Source organism: Athene noctua, chromosome 5 (assembly GCF_965140245.1).
Source record: "Athene noctua chromosome 5, bAthNoc1.hap1.1, whole genome shotgun sequence".
NCBI classification, from domain to species: domain Eukaryota; kingdom Metazoa; phylum Chordata; class Aves; order Strigiformes; family Strigidae; genus Athene; species Athene noctua.
In genome coordinates this window covers 63,914,544-63,928,832 of record NC_134041.1, presented here as the reverse complement: position 1 = coordinate 63,928,832, position 14,289 = coordinate 63,914,544, and positions in this window count along the sequence as shown.

Below are 14,289 nucleotides of genomic sequence, written 5' to 3'. Positions count from 1 at the left end.
CTCCACATTCCTAGTTTTCTATAACTGGAATCAAGCACTCACCCACATCTTATGATAGACAAATATCTGCTTAGTGCTAAATCTTGTTTCTCAGACACTGATGCATGGGAGTTTAAGAATATTTCAGTTTGGAGTGGAGAGATGCAACAGTTCTGAGCTCTGTTACCTTTCAAGCCTTTGTAGTCAGAAGCAAGATCTGTATCCTGCAGGGAAATTAATAGACAAGCCCCAACTTCCTAATGGGACGTATCTTGCTCTAAGCTCTTGGAGGACCTGAGATCTTAGACTTTATCATTGTGACATTATGTGCTTTAGATAAGCTATTTTTAGAGGTTTCTTTAAAATTTGATCAGTTATAATTTTCCCTTTATGGTTATAATTTTCCCTTTTATGTGAGCTCTATAGCTAATACAATAACTCTCAGAAACATGGCAGCACCCTTTCTAAGTGTGGGGTATGAAAAATACTCCTAATTAAAAATATTCCGTCAAACATTTGCGAATTAATTTTGGATTTTTTTTCTTTTTTGGTTATACGTAGGACATATGGTAATGTTATGTGGCTCACAGGCATTTGATCTTGCATAAGTTATTACAGCAGTTCCAGATTTCTTGCTGAGAAAATGCTGAGCCACCTTCCAGATCTGATGAAAATCAAGGGCATGTTGTTATTCTTGGCTATCCTACCTTAGGCCTCCATGAGGCTAGATGGTAGCAGAGAGTCTGGTTCAGTCTACATCTTCTAGCACCAGCAGAGACCCATGAGTGGAGGTCATCTTCCATTTTATGTGTCCCCTCCCCTAATCTGCTCTCTGTTTTCCACAGCTGAAAGAAACATGCTCTGTGCTTCTGGTATGAAAGCAGGGATGTCTTAAAGAAACAAGAAACCTATCTTCCCCTATCTGGGAAATCTATCTTTTTTTTTTTTTTTTTTTCCATCTACTGCTGGTAAGTGAGCTGGGAGAAAAGCTGTTTCTCACCCTCATGGCCTCTGGAGGTCAAGGAAAGAAATAAATGGAAGAAACAAAAACCTGAGGGATCAACTAGAAGAAAAGAAAGAATTGGTGGAAAGATTAAAACAGAGTGGAAAGAAAAGAGGAGAAACTCTCCAAGAAAGAGATGACCTCATGGCTTGCTTACCTGTTTGAGATATATAAACGTGCCAAGAGTTTTGGCAGAAGTTGCTTTATTAACATGGTAAGGACCTTTCTAGATCTCACTGCAGTATGGGCACATCACCCTACAGCTACACCACCTCACATTTCCCACGGGTATCCCACACCTTCTGGCCTTCACACTCCCAAATTAGCTGAATCTGGAAGAAAATGCAGCTGGGAGTGTCCAGTGGAAAATGTGAGGGGAAAGAGTTCAGCAGAAGGACAGACACACTAAAAAGACAATACAGAGAGAGAACTAAAGCAGAGGAAGCCCAGATATTAAAACATTTTCAGGATTTGAATATGATAATCTGAAAAGGGAAAGACTCAGCAAAGTGACCTCAGTACCAAGTAGTAGCTGTCAAGTTGTGTTTTCTGAGAGATCTTCAGAAAAAGGCAAGGGGGTGCAAGGCGTTAATGAAAGTGTTGGTGTTCAGCCGGCACAAATGCTTAAAGTGAGTGCTGCTTTGGCACAAACCCCAGGCTCTCTCCTCGTCTGTGTTGTACTTCTAAACGTTAATAATAACCATGACTCAGCGCTCACCAAACTCAGTGCAGAGACCTCCCTCGCTTAGCTAGCTAGGGGCTGAGTCCTGCCATGAAGGCCAGTTCTCTGATGCAGAGGGAAGTAGCTCTGAGGGCAAAGTCTCTCACCTGGGAAAGTCTGAACTACAAATCAGTTTTAGGAACTGGTGGTGAGGGAAACCACAGCTCTTGGCTGACCAAGCACAATAAAGAACTTCAGAACTTGCTGCTAGCAGTGTTGCTAAATGCAGATATAATTTTTCAGGCATACAGGTCAGAACCTGCATCTCCTTTACCCATGGAAATTTACACCATGGCTCCTTCTCACCAGATTTCTTCTTCCTTCTCTTAATGCTGGTTGGTATTTTACAGGTGTCTTCTTGCTCCTGATGCTCATTTAAGTTGCCAGGTTGTTTCAGCTTTCAGTTGTTCTCCTGCCCAGCAACAGAATGGGACTGTAAAAATTTACTTTCTTGTTTACATCCACTCAGCAATTTTTAAAAAGAAAAATGGGAAAAACCATAAGCAAAGAATCAATGCTTGCATTTAATAGTTAAGCATAAAAGTCATTCTTAAACAATATTTTTATTTCACTTTTAATGAGAGACCAGAAATACCGCTACTGGGTTTTTAAGGCCCATAAGGTGTTAGTACTCTTGTTATCTCTGATGTTCATGGTCTCTCGCACACCATTTATGCTGGACATTATTTTTGACAATGCAGTATGGCAAATGCCTGGACTGGGATTCCTTGGAATGAATAAAAGATTTATAGTGGAAATTCTACAAGTAATATCTTGTTATAATACATTTTTGTGCTAACTGCAAGTGACAAGTGATTGCTCAAACTTGTTCCTGCAGCTACCAGGTTTTCCTCTTTAATCCTATATTAGTTCTACAGAAAAAAATATGAAATACAAGGAGAGCTGTCTTTTCATTTATTTTATCTTGCCTCTATAGGAATATTTTCATGGTAAATTCAATATACTTTGTCCGAAATGTAAATGGAATGTTCAATATATTTTTAACTCAAGCACTGTTTAAACATTAAAATCCTCTTTTGCAAATGCCATTGTGATAGAGGCTCAAGACTTTGCAAGGGCTTAATAACTTACTGAGAGGAAAAGAGGCCAGTTTTTTAGTTAAGACTCGGTTTTAGAGGCTTCGCTTCCTTGCTCTGCTAATTTCTGTGTGCGTCACTTCCCCATTCACGAACTGGACACTGTGTGCAATGAGTGCTCTGCGGTCTACGGGGCAGGGAAACACAGGTAAACGTCAAAAAAGACTAGACACAGTTAGGAGAACTGCAGGTGGGCATTGATGCAAGTCATAGAGTGGATGGTGCTGTCATAAAATAATTTGTAATCTTTTTTTGTTTGGTTTCTGACAACCATATTTTGAGGTCAGGAACATAGAGCTTGGGAGATTTTGTGTCTATTTGTTACACCGTCATCTACATGAAGTTACGAGGCACCATTTGGGTTGTGAATTAAAAAAAATCTTTAAATGACAGAGGAAAACCACCGTGAAGTTTGAAACTGGTGACATGGTGATGTGTCACTGCAGATTGCAGTGTACTGGTATTTGCAGTGCAAACCAAAAAAGGTTGTTGTACACAAACTGCCGACATACCGCCCCAGCACCGAAGTGCAATATTTCACATTGAGCAGAGGTTGCTACCAAATGTTTCCAAGGAATGTACAAGAACCTCCTCAAGTGTCAATTAACAGCAAACTCAATCCAAACTAAATGTTCATCCCAAGTCCAAGGCTTTTTTTGCAGTTTATGTCCTGAAGGTTGAATATGCATCCCCCCCATCCCTTTTCCCACTCTAATCTAAACACAGGATGTTATCTTTATTACGTCTTTTCAAAACTTGCACAGGATTTTATTTAGCTCCTGTATGAGAAGAAAATGTCTGGCTTGGTTTTGGGGGGAGTAAAAGCAAACTGGAGGAGTGCTTAGGGAAAAAATGTATAATGGTCTAAGGTGATGTAGCTGGTCACATGGGGAGCGGTGAGCAGCAGCTGAGTAATACCTGGCTCCATGCTCTGTTGGCTTCAGCAAGCCTCTCCGTTCTGGACTAGAAAAACACTTTCCGATTCAATATCCAGGCAATGTTCAGGTTCTTTGCTGAGATTGCCAAAGGTGCCCATTTGGGTACCGGTGATGGTCTATGTATGGATGGCTGCTTACCAAAAATTGCACTGATAACACCTGCTGTGTCTGTCAGCTTTTATTGCCACCAGATGTAATTGGATTCAAGTGGTGACACAGGAGTATGAGACAATCTGCCTCTTAAAATGTGATCTTCTGGATACAATAAAAACTTGTGAACTTTGGTCTATCCTTTTGTTAATCATCCTGCTGGTTTCAAGATTGCCATCTTTCTTTTGGATTTCTCACTCTGATTTATTCCCACCCATGTTGGTTTTACAGAGCATACACCAGGACAGCTCACATCTCCATTTGCTTCTGTTTTTTCTCCTTCTACATTTTTTCTTGTCATACTTGGTACCAAAATTTTCTTTGAGCAAAAGTATTTCAAGAGCCATTAGCTTTTCCTTGCTGGCCTGAACGTTGCAGGAGTGGATTGTATTATAATTATGTCTTGTTTGTTACAACTAAAAACTGAGCTCATTGGTTGTACGGATTTATTGGTTTGTAGCCAAAATCAATCTGTGCATATGTTTATCGTGCTGTGACACAGTTAGTTTTTTAAAGCAGTAGTTTCTCTGACAACTTGGCTCGGTCTCCTCTGGATAATATCAATTTGCTGTAGGTAGACCTTCCTACTGAGTCACAAATGCTTCCAACCCACCGGAGTCAGGACTGAGCCTGCTCACCATCGGTGGGTATCTGTAGCACACTCCTACTCTCAGGTCTCTTCTCGGAGCCCAATCTGCAGTTCAGACACAGAAACGGTGGCCCAGATTTCTCAATCCCCACATTCTTTCTGCTTTCTTATTCACATCCTAGAAGTTTGCCTTTGCGGACAGCAAAAAAAGAGCAGGCAAAGCAATGGATTAATGAGATTCGCCTTGCTCACATCAAGAAGGCTGCAGATTTTCCAAAGCAGCAAATGCCATTTTCTTGTCCTTGGTCTCGGTTTCATCCCATTTGCATGTCCATGGTTTTGTCAATATTGTTTGTTAGGAGAACCATCGTAACTTCACTTTACCTCCAGACTAGTTTTGGTGCATGCAACGAGAGCTATGATCAGGCTGGTCTGCGGAGAAGCCACTGCTGTGGAGCATCTCCATGGGCAGTAGCTGAAAGACAATTATGGCTAGGCCTTAGATAGCTCCATCTTGGCTTCTCAGAGACATTCAGCTGGATATCAACCTCTTTCCTCAGGCAGGTGATTCTGAATATATCACAATAACCTTGTGGTGGATATTTCTCTATTTGTTCGGCTTCAGACCGAGGCTGAAAGCACTGCTGGAAATACACTTTAGCCAAAGATTGTTTAGGTCAATTGTTCCTTCTGGTATTAAAGTTATGAATCATCTTGGCATCAAGGTGTGACCTTTCCTCTTTACACTATTATGTCACCAAAAAGAAGGCAGAAATGGAAATAGGCAGATGATTGCAATAAATTTCTCACCACTGATATAATGTCTCATGTGCACTAGGAGTATTGTACTCATAAACCTCATCTTACTTGGCACAGATCCACACTAAACTTTGTTTCTTCTAACAAAATCCTTCACTTTTTTTTCCAGCACAGCTTTCTCAGCATCATAAACCACCTGCTGGAATGAGTTCTCTGAAGTGACAGTGCAAAGATTTCCATCTAAACCCGATACAGACAGCCCGAAAAGCTGCACTCCAGCAGTGCAGAGTCCCCACAGGAATGATCTTTCAAACATAATGTTTTGATGTTGCTTGTCCAGAGGCAACAGTGAATAAAAACATTTGAAAAATCTGAAGTGTAGGTAACAGTGAGGGAATAAATGTCAGTTCATGCTCTGTATCTGCCTCAGAAACAGTTAAATTTGCAGAGCAGAAACTCAGTGCTGGTTATTTACTACAATTCTAATCTCTCACTAAAAAAAGATTTTCCCCTACAAGAAAAACTCTTGAAATTAAATTTGACACATTGGAGTCTGAAATAAACTCTAATTCAAATAAAATTGTATCTTTGGAACAATATACATCAAAATACAGAGCAAAATTGCAGGGAGATTATGATAGGATTAAGCTATTTCCTGCGCAGAGCGATAGCGCTGCAGCCCAGTCAGGAGCTCTTCTCCAGGATAATGCGGTTGTTCACCATAAAGCAGAGCTCCTGGAGGCTGCTCTTCCCTCTCTGACCTGCCAACTGGAGTGGTGTTAAAAAAATGTTGCTACTAGGAAGTTTGTCATCTTGTATTTCAACTTATTTTAGTTTTGTTGAGTTCAGGTGGACCGTGTTACCCTGGGCTGGATCCCACAGCTGAAGAGTGACCCCCAGGGACACAGGGGTGGGTTTTTGGATGCCCATCGAGCTTTTGGGAAAGGGAAAGATACCTTAGCCAACGCTGCAATAGCGCTTTGCTCAACATGAAGGGTAAGGAGAGTGGGAAGGGCAGATAGCAGATGTGGGGCTTGAGAAAGGGGTGCACAGTGCTCTGCCAGAGCATCTGGATGCAGTCGGTTGACCCCAGAGTTACACTGTGGTTGATCCCCTTCAGCCCCTCTGCTGGGGAGAGCAAGGAGAGTGCCCTGTCACCTTCCTCCTGTACCTCTCCTCAGACACCCTTCTGACAGAACCGGTGCATTATCAGGCTTCAGTGTAGTGCAAAAACCTCCTCCATCTTGCAAAGCACTTCTCCCATTAATGCAGAAGATTTTACAGCATGTCACCCCAGGTGTCAGTCCATCATCAAACCATACATGTAAAATCGTAGTGAATAGTTTGGTTTTAAAAGAAATTTGTAGTTTTTCTATCCTTTGTAAAAACTCTTAGGAACATAGAAAATGGCTAGCTTTATAATAGAAATTCTCTTGTCAGTGTTCCCAGACCTCAGCATTATTTCCCACTAACCTTTTTAAAGAAAGATAAGTCATATAATTTCTTGTCTGAGAGAAGGATGTGTTGGCACTTTGGGACTGTGAAGAGGTGCTATCCCTGACCAAGGTAGCTGTGCCAATAAAAGCCACAGGCATGGCTTTATCTCTTGAACAGAGCTGGCGTTGGCGTGCAGGAGCTGGTATTGCTGAGACAGGGCAGGAGGAAGCTTCCTGGTGTAGCTGCATCTGCACGCAGCATGCCTTGCCAGGGCGCTTGCACTGGGAGAGCATTCCTACGCAAGCCTGCCTTTCAATTATTAATAAAAATTGGACTTCTTAAAAGTGAAGAATGTGATTCATGTTGAAATGTTGAAATCCCTATTCTATCTTTGCTCCCAAAATGTCAATATTTTGTGATGGTTTATTTTTTGGTAGCATTATACATATGACTCACCATTCCAGTATAATAAAAATCTGAGAATTACATCTTTTTTTTGATAAAAGAGAAAGAACCAAAGCGTGCTCAGTATAATTTCCATTTAACTGTTAGTAGAGGACTAATTACTGTGAACTTTCATATCATGATTTCGTGTAACTTGTTTAAAAAAAAAAAATCTATTTATAATCTAATTCCTGTATTTTGACTAATCAAATAATTTACAGTAATTAGTTTTCAGGATTAATAAAAGTAAAAGGAAGAAGCCATGGGAGACTAGCTCTGTATTTTAAGCATGCATAAGGAGTTACTCCCATTTACATTTAACTTTATATTCAATTTGCAACTATTTCTGGGATAAAATTAACCCATAGCAATATTATTAATATCTTGAATTTACAAATCACTTTGGATATACCCAAATCCTCCAGGGATCTTTCCTACCTGAATAGAACTGGGCTTCTGGACTGCTGTCACATGAGGGCTCTGCCTTGTAAACCATTCAGTTGTCAAGCAAATCAAAATTTCTCCTGCCCAGACCATGTGAGTGGGATCACTCAGCTACAGCTCAATTCCCAGACCTCTCTTCTAACACCTTCAGAATTTATTTCCAAAAGCTCTGATCCAGCATGTGATTTGAGCAGACAAGTGGTTATGTCGAAATCAGCTGGTACAGTGGAAGTTAGGCTCAGGTTTATGTTCTCAGCTGAATGGTGGCCCTGGCAGGGGAGGGAACGGCAGTTTGGGGATGTAGAAACAGCATCTTGTGAACAGGAGGGGTCAGCATCCTTCCCAAGTCAGGATTGGCATGCTAAGAGAAGGCAGGATCCAGGAGTGCCTGCTGCCAGCAGACGAGAGAAGGTATTCTGTGGACACAGAGATCAGGGGCGAGGGGCACAATCAGCCCAGCCGGGAGGTCCCACATAGAGGTTACCATCAGCTACACCTGTCTCTTGGTGTCACTGTGTGCTCTCGGAGCCTGATCATGTTGCCATCCACTGACCATATTTTTGACATGTGAATGCACCTTTGTGTGCTACTGCAGCACAAATAATAGGAAGAAAAAACACACGCGGTGATTAAAGGAAAATCAACCTTTTGCTCAGGGCATGTGCCACAGGCCATCCCAACCAGCCCACGTGTAAATGGGACTGCTCCAACTGGGGCATCAAAAACATTTGATTGCAGGTCTAGGCTTAGCATTCCCGTATTGGCAATGATGGCTGCCGTGCCCACACCACACTAAGCCCTTCTAAAAGGCCCGTGCGTTTTGAAAAATCTAGCACAACATGACAGGTGAATAATAAAATCCAGGACCTCGGAGGACTATATGTCCTTTGACATATTTTGTTATGTTGTTTTTTAACAATAAAATTGACTCTTAATTATATTTACCAATACATTCACAATATATATTTGGATCAGATCCTCAGATAAAAAAAAAAAATTGCTGACTTCTATCTGTGTTTGATAACTGTGTTAGATAATTGACAGCCTAGATCCCTGTTTGCTGTAGTCAATATGTTTTGTGTAATACCTAACACGTAGATAATATCTATCCCTGCCCCATGGAATTTACTTTCTAAGCAACAGTTGTTAGTGGATTCAATATTTGCTGAATTAATTAAAATCCATTTTAGGTTTGATCAAATAATCTTCCAGTTGCAGTAGATCTATAGTGAAAATAGTTTATTGTTCTCTAGGGTCAGTACTGAACCTTATAAGACTTGTTCACCTAAGAGGGCTGCTGAGGTAGAGGCGCGTGCCTTCAGCTGAAATTTTCAGTTTTTTACCTTTCATATAGCCCTGATTGTTATTGCAGCCATCAAAAGGTCACATGTTGTTGTCACAGAATGACAATTGTTTTGTGAGGAAATACATTAAACACTTTTAAAATAAGATTATCTTATTCTACTTCAACATCTGAACCACTACAAATATTTATAAATGAAGTAGAGCTGGAGACAAGAACATCCAAATGCTTGAAATAAGAGAGTAGTAGTGGTTGGTCCTGATCATGATGATAGTTTTACCTTTGTAAGTGCTTTCACCTGGTACCTTTAAAATACTTCTTGCTTCTCTTCAAGAAGAGGCCTTCCTGAAAACGCCACCAGCTGTCATTTATATGTAGTCCCTGTGTTTGTCAGTGGGCATTTACACTATGAGGCCACTGCTTGTTTTACTTCCAACACGTAGGCTTCCCAGTGAAATCAATGCGAGTTACACCATAAAGACTTGTCACGTCATTTCAGACCAAAGATGCCCGTAGCCCAATATCTTCATGTCTTCTCTGCAACAGTGGCCAGCAGAGGATGTTTGGTGAAAAAAGTAGAGTAAGAGCAAGTGACACTGAGTTATCTTTCCACTGGAATATACGACCAGCTTCTAGGGAGTTTTAGGGGCTTCCACAGTCCTACCATTAGAAATTAGTCCTAAATCAATTATTTTTGTGTCCTACAGGCAAAAAAAAAAAAATCTTCTGTTTTCCATTTCATTATTATGTTTCACTAGAGAGAGTAGAGTAACTAAGTAAGAGTATCTTGCAGATAGAAGGTGCTATTGAACTGCAATGCTTCTCATACTATCTGGTGCATGTTGCAGCTGCAACTTTGCTCCTAAGAAATGAGAGTTGCAGTCTTTGTGGGGGAGCAAGTGTTTGTTGACTCCATTTTTACAAAGAGTGTAGCCCAGCTATCCATCAGCATTTGCCCCAAGCCCTGCTTGGGCTTGTAAGGCTGTGTCATTTCTCGCACCATTCACACCACCATGTACTGATGTACTTCAGAGTATTAAAAGAAACAACTAACATCTTTCAGATGCTTTCTTTCTCCTGTCCTCCCTTGTGTAAGCAGTGCAGTATTTTATTTGGAAAGGTTTTGTTTCTGTTTCTAATGTACACATTGCTGAGCCTTTATGACTGAGAAGGCAAGTTCAGGAGTACATCTTGTACTTTTAGTGGAAGGTGTTCGGGTCTGTGATTGCTGTTATTTCCTGTGGGAGCTGGCTGTCAGAATTATCTGCCACCACATTATGTAGTGACTTGCAAAGATATTGTACCTGGGATTGTGGATGTTACCAGCCATGCTGGAACCTTAGGCCCTTTCGCAGAAATAGTTAGGGAAAAGATCACATCTAAACACAAATCAGAGCCAGCCTCTTACATTCTTCCATACAAATTAATCAGGTATAACCTCCCATCCATTAAGGTTCACAAATTCCGGGAACAAGTTAGGAATTAGTATCCCAGATTTACATATGGAAATCCAAAGCTGTGGAGGATCCATTCTCCAACATCATATGGGAAATAAAATACAGATCTTTTGATATCCACAAGGTTGTCCTCTTAGCCAGTTATACAACCCCAGGTTATATGAGCGTGACAGAACAGGATGGGTAGCAAAGTTGCCAGTTCATATAGAATATGACCATAAATACGCAAAGGAGTGCCAAGCTCTGTGTGTACCACCCTGTGCAGTGCCTGCTCCAGTGAAGCCAGGCGATTGCACATGGTAGAGATCAACCGAGAGCAGAACCTCGCCCTAAGGATGGACATTTATCTCGCTAATTATTAATTGATCCATTCTGATTTTCAACTGTGTTCTCACTGCACTGATGTGTATGGATTCACACTTGCAGTGAGTACACAAGGCACAAGAAGAGGATTTTGCACTCATGTGCAGAGGAGAGAGGGAACTGTTGTCTGTCAGCCCCTGTGGGGTGACATGGCCAGAGGGAGAGAAAAAGAGGTTTTAACAGCAAAAAGCAGGATATTGGAGATATTCTTTTAATTCTAACTGAAATATTTGGAGTGATCTTCTGTTCATTTAACAAGACCAGCAGTTTGATGAAAGTGAAACAAAGCAGAAGAAGAACAGTGATAAAAAACACCGGTCTTGATAAGGAAATATAGGGCACTCAAAGCCAGCTAAATGCTTTCCCTGTGACGGGAGGAGCAAAGCGGGAGAAGGAGAGAGCAATCACCTGAAGGAGCAGAGATGATTAAAAGTATAGCTCCCGTGTCACACATGGTGATATTGTTAACACATTTCCTAAAAGCCCTGGTGTGCTGACTTGAGGCTGGGAGGCTACTTGCTGAAACTGCAGTGTGCCTCTTGTAATGCAGCCAGTTTGTTAATAGGGAGACCTATAAATATTGGCAGCCTCCCTCCATTTTCTAGCGGAGAGATAGCTACATCCTAAAATCCCTGCTAGTTCTCTGGCTGGCACCAAACTGGGCAAGGAGACTGATTTTGGAGCTGGTGTGGAGGCAGCGCTGCCGTCCCAGCCCTCAGCTGGCTGCTCTTGGTGCTGGAGTCGCCGTGACGGGGCGGTGGGAGGAAGCATTTATCCTACTGAATAATTACCTGCATGTAACAACAGGCTTCAGTCTCCAGAGCTATCAAGCTGCAGTCTTTCAGCAGCATTAAATTAACCGGGGAGGAATCTGCGAGTGTGTCTGGAGAATATATAGGAAAAGTTCAAAAGTTTAGCATGCTGTCGAGGCTGCGCGCTTACTCCACATCACGAGAAGGAGAATAGCTTCTTTAGAAACAAGACCTTCCTGAGCCACCTGTTGCAAAGCTAAAAAAGAAAAGGAAGCAAAATGATGATGCTTTCTGAAGCCAACCCTTGGTTTTGGATCCAGCTACTTAAATGGGACATACAATATAGCTGCTATTGCAACTCTTGTCCTATTTCTCTTTTGTGTCATCAATGTCCAACACACTCTAAAGGGTAAATACTTCAGGTCAGAATTTTTGATAGTTATTAGAGCAGAAAGGAATAAGCAAAGATGAAGAATTTTCAACAGAATCCTTGCTCTCGATGTGGTGTGTCAGGATAGATTGTTACATTTGCTAAGTATTGATTTATTTATTTCTTTAAATAAAAAATGAAGTCCATTCCTTCATGGGAGTTTGAGTGATTGGATTTTTCCAAAGCTTCTATATGTTTATATGAAAAATATTCTGAAATATATGATGGACTCTGAATGCTGACAACTGATATGCCAGCAACAGCTGGAGCCAAATAATCCTGCAGTACTGATGTAAAATTCCAGTGGAAAAGGGTCCTTAAAAAATAGTCCGGTGAACTTAATTTTACAACAATTTCCTTATCTAGAAAATTATTCAGTTTTAATTAAAGATGATGACTCTACAAATACAGAAAAGTACACATCGTTATTTTTTGTAGATATCCACCAATACTTTGAAAACTTCATTATACTTTGTCATGCTATGAATATCCATCTTGGCCATCAGAGTACAGTAGTTAGAAGACTGAAAATTCACATTAATTATTTCACAAGCCTTGAAAATCCTACAGTCTAGACACCAACCTGAAGAGGATATCAAACCCATGCAAGATGAAGAGCCTTTGCTGTGGTCAGTGGATTTCTGGCTGAGCTAGGAACAGATGGAAGGTCCTACCTTCCTGCTCCGCACTGCATGTGTTGGACCATACGAGGTAGCCCTTTGGGACAGATACGTTTCTTTTGACTTTTTAATATGTGCATTAGCTCTTTGTTCATTTTGGGTCCTGCAAAAAGGAAAGCATCAACTACTCTCAGAGGTGGGCTTTTGCAATAGCAGGAAAAGCCATAGAACTCTCATTTTAACACCACTGTTGATAAATGTATTCTGATGGACTACTCGGTTTCTCATTCATGGAGGTATTTAGTACATTCCTTTAATGGTTGGTGATGCACAAATCGGTTTTAATATCAATAATGAACAATTTGGATGGCATTCAGATTCAAGATCTGCCAGAAAAATTTGCTACATGTCAGGATTTATTGAGTACAATACAATGAGGTTGCCAAAGAGGCTGGAGTTCCTTCAGCAGAAAAGTAAACAGATGGTCCCAGGAAAGTGAGCACATTCTTAAACACTGAATTGCATTTGGACAGAATGGAGTCACATCTGCCAAAGCTTGCTGGCCAGAAGTATGGCGGAAGGGAGCCATCAGAAACTAATGTGACATTCTTCAAGCTCTTTCACTTAATATTGATATTAGTAATCTAATAGGAATGTTCCAGAATTGCCAGGTGTCCTTTTGGTTGGCCAATTTGGGGGAAGGAGACATGATTAACGGTTAGTAACTGGATACACATATGCACTGCAGTCTGAAGTGTTCATTGCTAAACATATCCTTTTAGGTCATCCATGTCCACCTGGCCTGGAGCTAAAATGGTAGACGCTCCTCATTTCAAATAATCTGTTTCTGATTTCTGCTACCAGAAGCCAAAAGATAATCTTGCAAATGTGCATGTTCCTCTGAAAGACTGGCTTTGAGAGAAAACACCAAAGCATAGCACAGTTATTCTGGAGACCTTCTCAGACTTACCATGGTCAGGAGTTCACGATCAGGGTTTAGGAGATATAAGGAGTAAGATATGTTAGGAAATATATAGATGTTGTGGATGTTAATGGATTTGTGCTTGTGCAGTACTTTGTAAATATAAACTGAAGTGTAAGGGAAAAGGCTGACTTGTTCTCCATCTGCATTTGAACAGCAGAGTGGGAAAGTATCAAGTGTGGTACTGTATGTGAGGAAAACACATCCTCTGGTTCAAGCAAAGTCTTCAGAGATACAAGATAAGGTTCTAGCTCTTGGCCTAGCTTTGCAAAGAATAAAATTGTCAGTAAGTCTGCTCCATGACTCAACTTCCCATTATAATACAGGAATCATAATGCTCATCTCACAGAACTTGGTTCTTCAATAAATATGAAATGCGAAGTCCTTGAACAGAGAGTTCTGTAGGAATGCACTAACTGGGCTCACTGAGAAACACAGGAATAAACCACATCACTGATGTGGTAGCAGAGGTTGTCTGAAGAGCAAGGAGCTCTGTTAACGGTTGAGGTGAGACACCTAACATGCTCAGTGAGTTATACAAACACTAAAATGCTAAAGAAATGTTAAGGTTCAGTTTGAGACTGGCACCTATGAAGATGTGCAGAGGTAGCATATCAGTAAATGCAGGAAAACAGAATTTATTCTTTCTTGCATACAACAAACAAACAAGTGCATTTCACCTTTTTATTTCCTACCCCAGAGCTGGCACATGGAGCAATGGTGCAGTGACTGTCAAACAGACCTGAGTGTCAGCACCCATGGTTAATCAGTTCTCAGATGACGCTAGGAGAAGGGGGCATCTTCTCTTCTCTGCACCTTCC